Here is a 17,079-nt window from a genome sequence, read left to right as displayed (position 1 = left end):
TGTGCACTGTGCACCAATATAAATCACAGACATTTTCAAAGCAATCACTGCCGTGGCTTGTGAACTAGTGTTCAGTGTGTCAGAACCAAAGCAGAGTCACTAATGTAAAGAAATCTCCGACAGCTGGGAAGGCCATGAACAAAGGGTTCTCACCTTGTATTTCTGATAATGAAAGACTACAAAACCACAACTTTGCCCAAAGGTTATCGCAACCTTACACAAAAAACACTTCTGCTAGGACATCTGCCCAGCAACTGCCTGTTCAACCTCAGACTGGCGTGATCCTTGTTATGGGTATGTTATTGATATAAATGTTCCACACATTATACAAATTCATAAAAAACTATGTGATCAGTCACCATTTTGATTGCTATGTTAAATATTTTCTCAAGTAATATCTGTATGGATATATTATTAATGTCAACATCCTAAAGATTATGTAAAATGTATAAAAGTCTGATGGTCATCATGTGATGTTGTCAGTCATAATTTTTGCTATGTTAAAATGATGCATGTAATAGGAATAACTAAATTTCCTTGTTGATTGGGAACTTTCATCAGATTTTAACCACGGTTATTCTGTTTTTGTCATCCACAGATATTGTTTTGAATACTTTTCTAAAAACATTTGCAATCAGGTCTAGTTCAAAATTGCTTTTTATGGAAATGACTAGCAAACACTCTAAAACACAGACTCATGATAACTTTAAGATCAATGAACCAAATAAAACTTTCTAGAACTCTACTAAAGAAACTACCAGGTTCATAAAACTGCTAATCCAGACCAAGCAAAACAAAAACATTAGTTGCAAGAAATTACATGATGAAGATAAAATCTTTATGACTTTTATTTAAAACATTGTTGGGTTTTTACTTAAATGTTTTGTTTTCCATATTTAAGAAAGTTCTTTCTTGTTAACTATCTGTAGTTCCCCACAATGTGATAAAGTATACTTTTGTGAAGAAAGATGGAAGCCTGTGCTTTTTCTTCCTACTGATTCCTCCCAAATTCTAAAACTATTTTTAAAAAGTCTTACTTTTGTTTATGTAAGTTCAGTAACAATCTGCTTTGTCTTTATAAGCAGGGTACAACTGGAAATACTGTTTACATTACGAAGTTTTTGACTGGGATGTCATATTTAAGAAAGTGAGCAGAATGTCTGGCCTCAAGAGTTCCCAGTCTTACAATGAGTGAATAAAAGTTGTCACTTCTTGGCAGGCCCAAGAACCTTAAAACTGTATGTAAAATCTAAAATGTACCTTGGTTTGGCTTCCTAGCATCAATCACATTAAATCTGTGATTCTTCCATGACCAATACAGAGAGAAAAAGTTATGTTTCTGAAGAAAATTCTAATACACCTGTCATTGATTGTAAGCCTGTGTGTTGTTTTCAAGTTCTTATTATCTTCCTCTTGGCTACACTAGATCCTAAATTCTCCTAACTTCCTCCAATATTTGCCTGTAACTCTCCAACTCAAAGGCTACACTATTTCTAAAGCCCTATAAACTGAAACCACATACATTTTAAGCAATGAGCTTCATGCCTGGTGTATGGACTACATAAAAAGTTCACCAAACCACCCAATGTCATGGCTACAAACCAGGAGAAATTAATGTTTTCACACTGTAGACAGCTTTTCCCAAGATATCAGAACAAAACTCCTTAATGAGACTTACCCCCTTTAATGCTGCCTTTTTCACTTAGTAGGATAATGGTGTAATTAAAATTTCACAGTCAATCACTTCCTGCTGGTTACTTCACAGAACCTAACCTAAAAAGATCCTTTAGTTTCCATTGGTTAAATAAAAGTGTCTGTGCTACTGCTAATACTACATGCTGTACCTGGATAATTCCTCTGGGAAAGTTGAAGTCACATACACAAAATAAGCAAACAAGTCACATGGTTACAACGGGTCTCACCTAATTACCTGTAGCAAATGATTTACTTAATTGGTTATCTCTAAGTGTAGGTTCATGGCTCAAAACCATTATGTAAACTGGAACTGTCATATTCCCATTAAGTTTACTTTGTATTTTCCCTTCTGAAACTTTATATGTTATTTGCTAAATTCTCATGGAAGTACAGCTCCTACAAAATAATGCTGGCCCAGAACTTTAAGATGATCACAAAAGACTACAGAGCAGACAAAATTGAACTTAATAATGAACTCCAAGTAGACTTAGCCGAAGAGCCACTCTCTTCAAGGGTTTGACGTTGACTCCTGCTCGTCAATCACGCCCCCTACTGTGGGACAAGATCAGCAACCGAAATGAGTCTGTCCTGGCATCAAGGAGCATCAAAATCAAACCACGAGATGATTGATAAGTGATGCTTTCAGAGAAATATCTTGATCAAAGAGGAACTATGAAAGTCATCAGATCACAGTGGAGTCATTAATGTAAAGAACACCGTGACAGACAGAGCAGGGAAGGCCATGAACAGAGGATTCTCATGCTTGTATGCCTAATAATGAAAAAGACTCTACAGAAACCACAACCTTGCACAAAGGCCATCACAACCTACACACACACACAAACACTTCTGCAAGGACATCTGCCCAGCAACGGCCTGTCTAACCTTGGACTGGCATCGCCCTTGTTACTCATCTTTGTAGCCAGTGGTAATTATTTGCAACAATTATGTAATCCTCCTTATTTTTTTCTTTAAAATCTTTTGTCTTCTTTTACTACCCTGAATACACACATAGTTTACTATGGCACATGTATTCCCACTGCAATGTTCTATCCCCAAATAAATATCTTTTAGAGAGACTCTGTTATTTAGGCTGACAGGCTGACAACCTCGAAATATTATTTCTGTTCCTCATTTACTTCAAAATAATCATAGTTATTAAACATCCCTCTTTTGTTATTTAATGTACTAATAACTAAGGATGCCTATTATAATTTCTAATATATTGATATATGCATTTCAATATAATTGCTTTTCTTTGTAATCCTATGTACATATTTTATGGATTTATAAGCATTACTCTGAGAAAGTGCTCACAGGCTTCAGCAAACTCTGAAAGGGATGGGTGGCACAAAGAAGGGTTAAGGAGCTCCCGTAGCGGGCATGTGCACTGGAAGTATAGAGCTGTTAAGTTATGATTGGGGCATTAAGAGCATTTCAGGAAATTCCAGAAGAGTGGGATTATCTTGAGGCACAGCCAACAGGAAGGTGAACATGTCGACTTCTCATGGGCACCAGCATGCTGGGCAAGCCAACTGCCTCCTTCCTCTTGTATGGAAGGAGGTCCCAGGAGCAGAACCAATTTCTTCAAAGCCACACAGCTGGTTGAGGGCAACTGAGGATTAATTGCATGAACTATGTAACAGGAGCCTGCTCCCTTTCCCAGCCTCAGCCCCGGCTCTGCTCCTGTAAGAGTCTCCCAGATAGCCATGGCCCATGGTCCCGCCTCTGTCCCCTCTGCTCATAATTTTTCTCACATTGGTTCAGTGTCCTCCCTTAGGTTACTGAGGGCCAGATCAGGAACCAGGCCTCTCATCTTGGGACATCTGTCAACTTCCCTAAGCCTAAGTTTTCTCATCCGTGTAATGGGAAAAATAATACAACTAATAGAGTTGCTGTGAGAATTAAATGTTTGCTTTTATTATTGTTGTTACGGTAAAACAAATCATCACACATTAACTCCCTTCAAATGAGTCTATTAGGAGACTTCCCTATAGTGAGATACAGAAGGGAGCATTCACAGTTCCAAATCATACTGTCATTCTTTCTTCCAAAGTTTTGTGATTTAATCTTTCCCTTGGAGGAGTTTTAAAAATGATAATTTTCTTTATAACCCTAAATTAAAGGCATTAGAATCAGTAATTAGTTGTTCCAGTTGACTCTAACAGTCAACTTTGAGAATGCATGTGGCAAAAACGAGGTGACCACCTCCTACACGGTCCTTGGACAGAGACATCTCTTGATGTGGACAGAGTTGTCCACACACTCTTGGTGTTGCTAACTAATGACATCCATACAGGAGACACCCAAATGCCCTCTAAAAGCCACACTGACTGCTCCTTTCAATCTGAAAGGTCCATATTTTATACTAAGGTTCCTGGATCAAAAAGTGATAAGACCTAATTTAATTTTACTTTTTCTGGAATCATTATAAAATATTTCAAATTCACTACGTGAATATTATTCTTATCAATAATCTGACAAACAGTATTCTACTCCCCAAAAATAGATAAATCCTGAAGTACTTCAAATCTACAAGAATTATTCACGAATCATTTTAAACAAGTGAGATGGCAAAACAATTGTAAAAGATACCTATTTATCGCTTTGGGAAAAAGCAAGCTGAGTATGAATAAGAAGCTTTTAAAAATTAGCATATGAAAATAGAGAACACTACAGTTAGCTAGGCTAAAGCTATGTTATTCAACTTCTTAATCGCTACTCATATTCATTAAGAAATGATTAAAAAAAAAAAGAAATGATTGTATGGAATAATCTCAATTTTGGAATGCATCCACCCCTCAGAGGTTCAAAGGTATTCAAAGTCAGGTTTTCAGAGAAGCTAAAGAATCTAACGAGAAAGCAATGATCCGTTATAATGCGTTTTACAGAAAAACAAATATATCACAATTGTTCATGACTTCTCCTTGATTCAGTTAAGATTGTTCGATGCATCCTTGCATGCATTTTTCCATATACAATTCATGATTAAGAAATAGTCAAGCCTTGTCTCAGTATTTACACCTACTGTAATGCCATGTTACCCCATAGCCTACTGTTTGTCCTGCAAACAGAACAACATTAGACTGAAATAATAAAACAATTCTTCAGTTTTTGTTTTTAAAAATTATGTAAATATAGATTTTTTCCCAGGTGAAATCTTAGAAATTTGGAACTTTCCACAGCTGGGAAAAATACAGTTGGTTTAGTCTTCCCAATCAAAGTGAGACAATCTCAGTGTTTTCCAGGCCCTTGACCTCCTTTTAGAACTACTTAATCTACCTTTCCCCTCAAACAAAAACATTTCCAGGCAGAATTTATTAACTACAGCCCATCAGCAATAAGTTTGCTCTTAATTTCTTCAGCACTTTTCAAATCTGTTTATACACGATTCTATATAAATGGTATCTTTTCAGTAAGCATTATGTTCTGAACTGGATGAAAACTTTTTCAACACAGAAAATGCATGGTTTTCGGTCCTCAACACATCATAATGGAACCTATTCCCTGGAATGAAAAAGAGTGTGTGTATAAACTGCCCTGGAGCTGGACTTCAACACTAGTTGCTTCTTCCAAGTGGACAGTCTCACGCCACATAACTTGCATTCCTTCACCATGGAGATTCCTGATCCCAGTCTTCACTGCCTTGGGGACCCCAGTTCCGAACGTGGCCAAGTGTTCTGGGGCACTGACCAATCTCCAGCCTTCAGATTCACTCCCAGGGGAGAGGAGGTGATGACTCCCTAAAACCCACATTACATTCAAGCTCATAAGCATGGTGAGCAGAACCCTCTGGAGACTCTTGCGTGGTTCTGGGCACCCTGGCCTCCCCATCCACCTCTGCCCTCACTGGTCTCTGAGACACACAGGTGCTCCAGGTTGTTCATGTCTGCAGCTACCCTACGTGGTTTACGCTCAGATGAGCCTGAACAACCCCATCAAAACTGACTCTGTGACCGTCAAAGCCTAGCCCAATATGGTAAGGAGGGGAGGGTAGAGGTGGCCTCTAATTTCTTGTTTGTTTCAGTAAGTTATGCATTCTAATAATAGCACAAGGTTATATTTTTGCGAAAAGAAAGTCAGAAACTACACATTGTGCCTGGTTCTTGACTAATTTACTTCACACATGTAGGTTTATGCCCAACCATTAGCAGAGACCAAATTGAAGTACTTTTGTTTTTAATTCTAGGCTTCCTTTCCTGTTGTGATAGATGTAAGGGAGGAGACCGCCCCTCATATCGTCTTATGCCCAATTTCTGCCTCCAAAGAAAGAAGAAGTAAAAACTAAAAGGCAGAAATGAAATCCACAGGCAGACAGCCCAGCACCGCACCCAGGGCCTGGTAGTTAAAGATCGACCCCAGACCTAATAGGTTCTGTTATCTAGAGATTACAGACATTGTATAGAAATGCACTCTGAAAATCCCTATCCTGCTTTGTTCCGATCTAATTACCGGTGCATGCAGCCCCCGGTCACATACCCCCTGCTTGCTCAATCAATCAAGACCCTCTCACATGCACCCCCTTAGAGTTGTGAGCCCTTAAAAGGGACAAGAATTGCTCACTCTGGGAGCTCAGCTCTTGAGACAGGAGTCTTGCTGATGCGCCCGGCCGAATAAACCCCTTCCTTCTTTATTTCGGTGTCTGAGGAGTTTTGTCTGCGGCTCGTCCTGCAACAGATGTACTTGTGAATTACTTCATAGGTTTGGCTTATGTTCATTGCATTAACTGAGAGATGTTTCATGAATAGATTCAGATCCAGATGTTGCCTGCAAGGTTATTCCTCAGGCTGGTCGTGGTGGCCCATGCCTGTAATTCTAGCACTTGGGGAGGCCAAGGCAGGAGGATGACTTGAGCTCAGGAATTCAAAACCAGCCTGGCAACATAGTGAGACCTTGTCTCTATTAAAAAAATTATTCCTCAGTGCTTAAGAATTCACTTTTAATCATAAATCAAATAGTAACACTATAAGAACAGTTTGTCATCAAGTTTAAGGTTGCAGTGTAGCAAAGTAATGCCCATCCATTGGAATTATTAGATTTCATTCGGTTTCACCCATTTCTTGTTTAGAAAAAGAAAGTGCAGCTCACTGCCAGTGCAGTATTCTTGGGGCAAATGGGAAGTAGGGTAAAGAAAATCATTGTTCTTATCATTAAATTACACCTCAACATTCCCTACACTGGAGTGGATTCATACTGGTAATGTTTCTTTTAAATCACATCATTTGTAAAATGCCTTTTTTTAAGTTTAAATTACAAAAATAGCATCTTCTAAATACTGAAATCCAAACAGCAGAGAAAATTTAGTTGGGCACATACTTGTTAATAAAAAGAGCCTTTTGTTTAACATCTAGTCTTGAAATCTGTGACGAATATACACAACTAGTTTTAAACAAGGATTTCTTCTTTATCAGTAACCTTGTGAATTCACTTAAAAATAAAGGCTCTGACTCAACTTGACTGAGGAAAGACATAAAAACTAAACTTTCAGGTTTTTCTTCCAATTATATGTCGGGAGCCTTAGCTCTTGCACTTAGCCCAGCAACTCGATCAAATTTATTGCTTTATGGTCTTAAAATTGTACAAAATCATGTGATTACAGAACCTTGAGAGAATCAAAACTCTGGGGAGAGAATTGTTCCTGTTTCCTCACTGATTGCCCTGCTTGGGTGCCTTAAGAGAAAAAGGATTTAGACCTGTTTGAAAGACAAATTTGTATAATCTCAATCATTATTCACACATGGCCACTGAAAACATAGTCAGCAAACGGAACAGATTCCAAACAATGGGGGTGGTTCTAAAATCATAACCAGTGCCACTTTAATGAATCATTCTGCTCATCTTGTAGGATCAGCATGTTTTTATAAAGAACCAGTATTTGTCTTTATTTCTTCTGCTTTCACTACACTGCCTGGCACATGATAAACATTTGATAAAAGCCTCCTGAATTAACTTCACCACAAGTTGGATTGCCCTTTGTAACCCTAAATCTTGAGATCTAAGTTATATTTCAATTCTGACATATACTGAGCTTAAAGCATTTAAACAGCCAAATTCATCACAGGAGGAGGACTATGCAGTTTTAATTTCCCAGGCTCAGAATGGGGTACAGACATGATAGCGGGAGGCAGGAAAGATAGATTAAGCAAAGCATTCTCTTTCTCCCTCACAGGAAAGGATCCATCAGGAAGCATTCGTTTCACAAGACATTCCTGTTCCTGATCTTCAACAAGGTCATTAAATTCCATAATCCATCACAATCAGGGATATTTTTCAGAAAGAATTCACAAGTTGAAAAAATAGAACATTTCTGCACTGGAAGAAAGTAACATTTCTAGATTCGTCAAGATTGTCCAGTTCTGTGCCAAGCAATACAGAGAAATAGGCAAAGCTGTGCTCCCTGGACACTGACACCCGAGAAACCCTTTCTCACATATTAAATTATGTGGCTTCTCATAATACATGAATGAGAATTCAAGAGGTCCTGGCTAAAGGGAACTGGCTCCTGACGCTGCACTTGCTGGGCTCTTCGGGGCCCAAGCAGGCCTTCTGACTGCTTCCAGGGGCATGGAATCCCTGCAGGTAAAGCAAGAGTCGTGGAACTTGAAAATGAATAAAAAGCAGTGCCTGTGACCTTTTAAAAATTGACAATTCCCCATCCCCACTCCTGAAACTCTGATTTCCTATGTGCAATTTACTGTGAGCTCCAACAAACCAGAGTATTTAGAATACTCTGACAAGGTATTCTAAATGACAAGGAAATGCACACTTCGGCCGGGAGCTGAGATCTCCAGCTCCATGGTGGGTAAGTGTCTCACCTGGGCTTGGGGTCAGCTCAACGTGGGCCGCTGGAGTGTGATCCAAACTGTACTTTCATCCTGGCAGTCTCAGAGTCTCAATTATATTCCGTGGTTGAGATCCCACTACTGGGAGAAAGGTGTGCAGTGTAAAGACACATTCAAGAATCTGAAGCCCCATTTACCTAGTGCTTGCGAAGACGCACTGAGGCCTCTTGGTGCTTAACTCGTATTGGTATTAGTCTTGCTCTAAATAGTCAGCTTTAAAAGTTTTTTTTTTTGTTGTTGTTGTTTGTTTGCTTGCTTGTTTTTTTTGAGATGGAGTTTCACTCTTATTGCCCAGACTGGAGTGCATAGCATGATCTTGGCTCACTGCAACCTCCACCTCCCGGGTTCAAGCGATTCTCCTGCTTCAGCCTCCTGAGTAGCTGGGATTACAGGCATCCACGACCACGCCTGGCTTTTTTTTTTTCTTTTTTTTTTGTATCTTTAGTAGAGATGGGGTTTTACCATGCTGGCCAGACTGGTCTCAAACTCCTGACCTCTGGTGATCCGCCCACCTCGGCCTCCCAAAGTGCTGGAATTACAGACATGAGCCACCACACCTGGCCTAAAAGTTTTAACAATCCCTAACTTATTACCTGGAGAACTGCCTTGACTGCACATAAATCTGAAATATCAGCTTCAAGGGGCAAAATCTATTTTTCTGAACTCAAATTGCTACTGGCTTCTATAGAATTCTCAACTGCTATATTCAAATTGTTTCCAACAGTCACAAAGCAATCAAGTATGTATTATTTATACTTTTCTGCTCAGACATCTGTTAACATGAATTACCAAGATTTTGTAACTTCCAAAATTATATTAATTAGCTTGATTTAATAATTCCATATTGTATATATCAAACCATCACAATGTACCCCGTAAATGTATATAGTTATATGTCAATTAAAAATAACATTTAAAACTCACAGCTTCATTCTATAAATGTTGCTTCTAGATATGTTACCTTCGTAGAGAAACATATATTTCCCTGAGTGAATAATTTATTTTGCAACTTTGGAAAAAATTTTTATCTTGCAAGTATCTCAGTTTTTTCCACTGAAAACTGAAAATGAAATTGTTTAATTCCCTCTCTATTATAGTATTGTAGAATAATTGAAAATTGCTACACAATTTTTTAAAAACCCTATGAAGGACATACAAGGGCTTAATGGTCATTTATCTTTACAGGAAATATTTCTTCTAAGTGCCCATGTGACTTAAAAAACTTACAAACACTTAAAAACATTAACAATTGCTATTAAATTTGATCCATAAATATAAGAATTGTTGGATTTTCAGGGCAAAACTTAAGTCATGAGAATTTCTTGTTCATTGTCTTGGTAAGAACATTTTGGTGATTTCTAACTCTCTTATCCTTTGGGGATTCCCACAACGCATATGTTGGTCTGCTTGCTGGTGTCTCCTAGTCTCCTTAGGCGCTATCCACTTTTCATTACTCTTCTTTCCTTTCCGTTCCTCCAACTCAATAATTTCAGTTGTGGTTTGCTCAAGTTTACTTCTTCTTTCTTCTGCTTGCTCAAATCTGCTTTTGAATCCTTCTAGTATATTATCATTACAGGTAGTATACTTTTTAGATATACTTTAGATATACTACAGGTAGTATACTTTTTAGATATAGGAAGAATTTTTTGGTTCCCCCTTATAATTTTATATCTTTATTAATAATATGCTTATTTTTTTCAGGCATAACTTGTTTTGTTGTTCATGTCTCCCTTAACTCTTCGAGCATCTTTAAGACAACTGTTTTAAAGTATTTGTATAGTGTGTGTGTGACATCTGGGCTTCCACAGGTTTTGTGCTGATTTATTTGGTATCATTTATGGGTTGTAATTTCCTGTTTTGTTATATGCATTGCTTTTTGTTGTAGTTGAAAACTGGACATTAAAACTTATAATGTAGGAACTCTGGAAATCAAAATTTCCCCCTTTTTCTGTGGCTTTCTGGGCTTAAAAAATTTTTTATATGATGTCTCTGTGTTGGGACTAAATCTGAGTTGAGAACTTAAGGTCTTCGTCATTTCTTTTCTGGGCTTGTTTCTTTCCTTTAGCATGCATGGTAGCTTCCTCAATTTCCCACATATGCAGTTGTTTCTGGAGGTTCAAAAAAACAGGTGTAACTGCTTTAAATCTTCTAGGAGACATTTCAGGTGAATGCAGATTGGAACAGTGGTGACTAGCCTCCATGCCCACACCTCAGTGATCAGGGAAACATTCCACAATCTCAAAACAGAGACCTGATATTTGCAGGGACAGGATTTTATTGCCCACCCTGGCTCCAGCAAGCTCCCTTGCCCCAAAATGTCAGTTATGACCCCCACAGCTGCCTGACATGGAACTGTGGTTGGTGATAGACAGCTGCCATTGTGCTGAAGGCTGAAATAGAGCAAACATTATCATAACTTAGCAGCCAATCTGTTCCCCAGGAGTTGCAAGTGTTCACATCAACTACAGAGTCCCAAAATATTCACTTCAGAGAGCCCCTTTCAGTATAATTGCTGTCCAGGAGGAGAGATGGATTCCTGGTGGGTGTGTCCTATTCTACCATTTTTCTTGACTTCACTCCCCTAAGGATCAATTTTAACAGAAAAGCACAATTATCCATTTTGTTTGTTTTTTTTTTTTTGAGGCTCAGGTGACTCTCCTGCCTCAGCCACCAGAGTAGCTGAGACTACAAGTGTGCACCACCATACATGGCTAGTTTTTAAATTATTTGTACAAATGGGGTCTCCCTATGTTGCCTGGGCTGGTCTGGAACTCCTGGACTCAAGTTATCCTCCTGTCTCAGCCTCCCAAAGTCCTGAGATTACAGGCATGAACCACAGGCCCCAGCCCATAATTAATCTTTGAAGCATATTGCTTTCTTTGTATTAGAGGACTTTATTTACTCCTCTTTTATTAAATTTAGATTTTCTATGTCTCTTTTTATTGGCATCCGGAAATAAATCTAACATAGACAATAATTTTCATTTTGATTAATCAGAAAAGTACATGACACTAACATCCTAGTCAGTCAAGTATTTATGTGGCATTTTGGTCCTACTTTGTAGGGTGACCGTAATCACTAGCTTTGCCATTACCGCCTTTAGAGTGTGAACTAACTATATATGTCTGAAGGTCTTTGGGGAGAGAACCTATGCTCTTGCCATTCTCATTTACTATTAGAGCAACAACTGTTTTCTGGGGACAGTCAGCTCAAATGGCTTCAAAATCTTAGTCAGTAACTCCACAGTAAAGAAAATAAGTGGATAAATATAGATTTCAGCGTGAAATGCATAGATTTACCTTTTGTATTTTTTGCTTTTATTGAAACAGGGTCTCACTCTGTCACCTAGGCTGGAGTGTAGTGATCACAAAGGCATCACACAGAGAAATTTAGGCTGATGCAGCTGCTCTGTGTAGTGCTGGGCGGTAGACACATGTCTCTATGGGTTTCTCAAAACTTACCACAAGCTACACCACACAAACTCACCTTTATTTTTTGCAAATTAAAAAAAAAACAACCATAATATCAGAGTATTTCAGGAGGAAAAAGAAACTGATTAAAGACACTTTAGAAAAGTTTGATTGGATACTCTAAGACAAAACAAACTTTATAGAAACACTCTAGTTGGTAATTTTGTTTATCACAGAGGCAAATGATAATTCTGACACTAGGCGAGAACAAATGAGTAAGTCAAGTTGTAGATTATGTGAGCTGGAGTTGTCACTGCTGTGAAATGACTTTTTCTTGCAGCATTGTGAAATGTTTCTTTCCCAGTGGTATGTTAATTTTCCCCAGAATTCTCACCAACCTATTCAAGTGTTTTAAAATACTTGCTCTTATGATTTTAAGACAAAACACATCTGTTTTCAGCCCAGCTGGAGAAGCCTCATTACTATCACATCCTTTGTGTTCTAACTGAAACCCTGCACATAAAACAACAAATGAGCACGGGAAATGTTGGAAAAGTATAATAAGCAAGACAGACTCCCTGGGGAATGACAGTGGTACATTCCTTGGGTTTCCTATTCTTCTCATCTGTCCTGGAGAGAATGCTGTAGAAGCCTCCAACCAGAAACCACACCCAACAAAACCAAACCTAACAAAAACCCAGTTGTCTCAGCCAAAGAACCTGGAAAATAATGGCCTAGCAAGGAATACCCACCTGACTGTAGCCAAACATCTATGGAAACCCCCCCAAACACCATAATTCAGTGGAGTCCAGTGTGGAGCTGATGATCCACTTCACTTCCACGGAGTGGAAGGCAGCAGCAGTGCTCTGATTCCCTTGCCTGATGGTGTCCGGGGCGCCAAGCAGGGAGGTAAATCTTCTCTCTCCCGCATTGCAAAAGAAGGTGGCATTCTGGTATTTCTATCAAGGTGGTGTCAACAGACCAAGAAAGAAGCTGTTCTTCCATTTCCTGTCTGGCAAAAGCAGACAGTTCTACAATTCCCTTGCCAAGGTGGTGTCTGGTGGTGCCAGAGGCAAGCTTAGCCTCAAACTCCTCAAACTCATGCAGCAACAGTGACATTGACTGAGGCAGGGGGAAGTAGGCTAGTGTCACCCTCCCCACCCTGCTGTCACTGGAGACCAGCAGGAAGCTGAGCCTCTGCTGCCACCCAAATCAACCACACTGACAAGGTGTCGCATCTAGGCTAATTAGTACTCCAATTTCCCCCCGCTTCCAGTGTCAGCAGGGCCCAGTGGTGAATTAAACCTCCATACTGAAAGGAGACTCCAGCTGAAAGGAGACTGAGTGAGGTGGTACCAGCGGGCAATTATTAACAGGAATTCCTTTGAACCAAATGCAAATCTGAGTGAAAATCTCAGAAAAAAAAAAAAGTAAGTTATAAGACTGAACCAATTGGAAATTATAGAATTAAAAAATACAACTGAAATAAAACTTTACTGGGTAAGCTTAAGTAAAGGGGAGAAGAGAGAAGATAGAATCAGTAAACTTGAGGACAAATCAGTAGGATTTACTGATTCTATTCTGAACAAAAGAGAAAAAATAGATACAAAACGAAACAACAGAGAACAGCCTCAGGGACCTGTCAGCATCACAATACTGAGTATATGTATCATCAGAGACCCAGACGGAAAGTAGAAAGAAATAGTGGGACTGGAAAAACAGTCAGTAAATTGATATCTGAAAACATCTTAATTTCGACAGAGACAGAAATCTACAGAATCAAGTAGCTGAGTAAATCCTAAATAAGATAAACCCAAATAAATTCATATTGAAACATATCATATAAAAACTTCTGAAAACAGAAGACAAAAACTTTTGAAAGCCTGCCCCAATCTGAAACCATGTAGGACACAGGGAAGTGTCCCAACCTTTTTTATGTCCTGAAAGACAAGAACTGTTAACTGCAAATTCTATGTCCAGCAAAAATAGCATTCAAAAAGGGAAAAATAAAAGCATTGTTATGTGAAGGAAAACTGGCACAATTTGTTTTTTACCAAAACTCCTCTTAAAAATGTGAACAGTCCTATTAACAGAAACCAAATGATATCAGAAGAATGACTGGAACTTCAGAAAGAAAAGAATAAGAGAATGGGAAAATGTAAAAAGATATAACAGGTTACGCATCATCTGAGAAGTTTTCAAAATCATATTCAGTGTTTTTGCAAAAATTTTAACACTGCCTGTAGAAGCATGCTGTGTATTAGATGTGTTACTAAGTGCAATTCGATTTTTAAAAATAAGGTGGGTAAAGGAACCTACATGAAAATAAGGTGTCTGCACTTCATTTAAAGTGGTAAAACATCAATATCAGTTGACTGTGGTCAGTTACAAATGAATAATGATAATAAAGTAAAGACAGTAAGAAAATAATATAGAGATGTACTAGAAACCAATATAAAGAAATAATTATGTAATCCTAAAACTATTTCAGTAACTCACAGGAAGGTAAGAAAAAAGAGCAGAGGAAATATAAAGAGAATGAACAAGCAGAAAATAAATTATAAAGTAGAACACCTAGGCCTTAACATATATGTTACAGTTAACTTAAATATAAATTGTGAACACTTGTCGATTAAAGGACAAGGAATATCAACCCGGACAAACATGATTCAAAAATATGTATGCTACTTATGTCAATTGATATAGAAAAGCATTTGCCAAAGTATAGCACAGTTTTATGATAAAAACCTTCAGAAACCTACAAATAGAAGGAAACTTCCTTAACTTTATCAAGAGTATTTATCAAAAACCAACAGCTATGTCATACTTAATGGTGAAGACTGAATGGTTTTCCCCTAAGGGTGGAAACAAGGCAGAGACATCTGCTCTCACCTCTGCTATTTGACAGAGCACTGAAGTTCTAGTCAGCACAATTGGACAAGAAACAGGTAAGGCATACTGACTGAAAAAAAAAAGAAAGAAGGAAAGCGGCCTCTATTGCGGACTACGAGATTGTCTTTGTAATGTCTCAGAGAAACTAAAAAAGTCTTGTAGAAATAATAATAAGTTATTTAGCAAGTTCACAGGATAAATGATCCATCTTACAAAACTCATCATACTTCTATAAACAACGAATGTGTGGAAACGGAAAATACCTTTACAATTGCTCTAAAGAAAACACTTAGGCAGAAACCTGACAAGACATGCAGAATCAAGATGGCAAAAATGACAAAATGTGCGTGAAAGAATTGAGAGAAGAGCTAAACAAATTCACACATACCTTATTAATGGTTTGGAAGACTCAAGACAGCAAACATGTCAACTCTCTTCAAATGGATGGGTAGACTTAATGACATTCATGTCAAAACCCCAGTTTGATTTTTTATGCATATAGATAAACTTATTTTAAGTTTATATGGAAAGGCACATGATATTGGTGGAGAGATGGACACATTGGTCGACAGAACAGAATACAGAACTCAGAAATGGACCCAAGCAAATATGCCCAACTCATTTTTCCAAACCCAAGAACTGGCAGAAACTGCTGGAGAGAGAATAGTTACTTGGGCTTCAAGTCTAGAGATTAATTGTGATGTGCCCTGCTCTGTAGAATAATAAAACAGTGTATTCAAGCAAACAATAGAACGGGTGATACTAATTGAATGATGTTACAACACACACATATGTATGTATGCGGATACAGACATGTGCACACATATACACACATAGATATGTGTAATATGTGTGTATTTACAACTGAGGTTAAACCGTTAGGCAATAAGAATGCAGTCCTATTTTTCTACCCTCTCTTTTCTAACATCTTTCAAACAGATGATGTTTTGGAAGATTTTCAATTCTTTTCAATAATTAAAAAACTTTTCCAACAGAACAAATACGCATGCTGAATTATTTTAATACCCTATTTTACACGTGGTTGTAAATAAGCAACCCGTTGTATAGATTCAGCATTTTGGATGTTAAGGTAAACATATAGCTGCTCCTCATTTGTAGAAGAGTGGATTTACAGTATGTGTGTCGGTTGCAAGTTGTATATTTAAATTACTTAAAAATATATCCTCTTTGGTAATAGTTTTTTAAAATGAATTTGTGGCACATTAGAAAGAATGTTTTAAAGCAAAATTGCTTTTTAGTTTGTATTCTCTAAACGTCAGAAGTTTACTTTGAAGAATTAAAAAACTTACTAGAATATTCATATTTAACCTATAAAATAAGTAACTTAGATGGAATAATTTGAATTTGAGAATTTCTTTATACCACTAAATTTGAACTATCAATGCCATTTTATTTTTACAGATTTTCCTTGACACATTATATTGGCTACTGGAAAGAGTTAAGACCCTTTATGAAAATATGACTTTAGTGATGCAACTTATGTACGAGGCAGATAAGGAAGCATTGATCCCTGTGCCCGTTAACTAAGATTTTATGAAATAATTTCTAACAGAGGACAGTACCGGGAGTGTGGTCAGGCGCGCCTCCCTCCTCACCGGGCCCACCAGAAGCTTTCAGGGTTCTGGGAGAAACATGTCCAGGCCTGCAGAGGCTGTCACAGGGGAAAAGGGCCAGGGTGGGGAACCCAGCACAGGCAGCCTGGCCTCACAGGGGAGTCCAAGGTTTTCTGAGGAAGCCGTGTCCAAGCCGAGATCCTTCCTGTTCCACGTGCTTCAGCACAAGGCCCGCAGGAGGAGCCGGGTGAGTGAGACCAACCCACACAAGCCGGGCGGATTCCCCAGGCAGTGAGGGGGAGCCGGGCCTGGGGGCCTGAGGGCGGCCTCGGAAGCACAGCGTCAGAGAAACTCCCACCGCTCCTATCAGGAACGCTTACACCTTTATATCAGCATGGGGGTTGGGACTGGGTGATCGGGGGAAGGGTCTGCCAGCGGGTCGGGGGGTCGCTCTGAGTTGGACGCCGTCTGATAGAGGAGGCTTTTCTGTTGTTCGGTTTCTCACGGAATCGTATCTAGAAGAGGGCAGAGGCCGCCAGGAGAAAGCGCTGCTGGGAATGAGGTAGATGCCGCTCGTTTTCACCCAGTGCAGTGCTTGGGATTTTAGGGGGTGGCAAAGTGACCTTGATCTATTTTCTCTGTGCAGGTCTCTGTTAGAGTCACCGT

The sequence above is a fragment of the Rhinopithecus bieti genome, unplaced genomic scaffold, assembly GCF_001698545.2.
Source record: "Rhinopithecus bieti isolate Rb0 unplaced genomic scaffold, ASM169854v2 scaffold_9919, whole genome shotgun sequence".
Classification (NCBI taxonomy): Eukaryota; Metazoa; Chordata; class Mammalia; order Primates; family Cercopithecidae; genus Rhinopithecus; species Rhinopithecus bieti.
Note: the sequence above shows the minus strand (reverse complement) of the source record.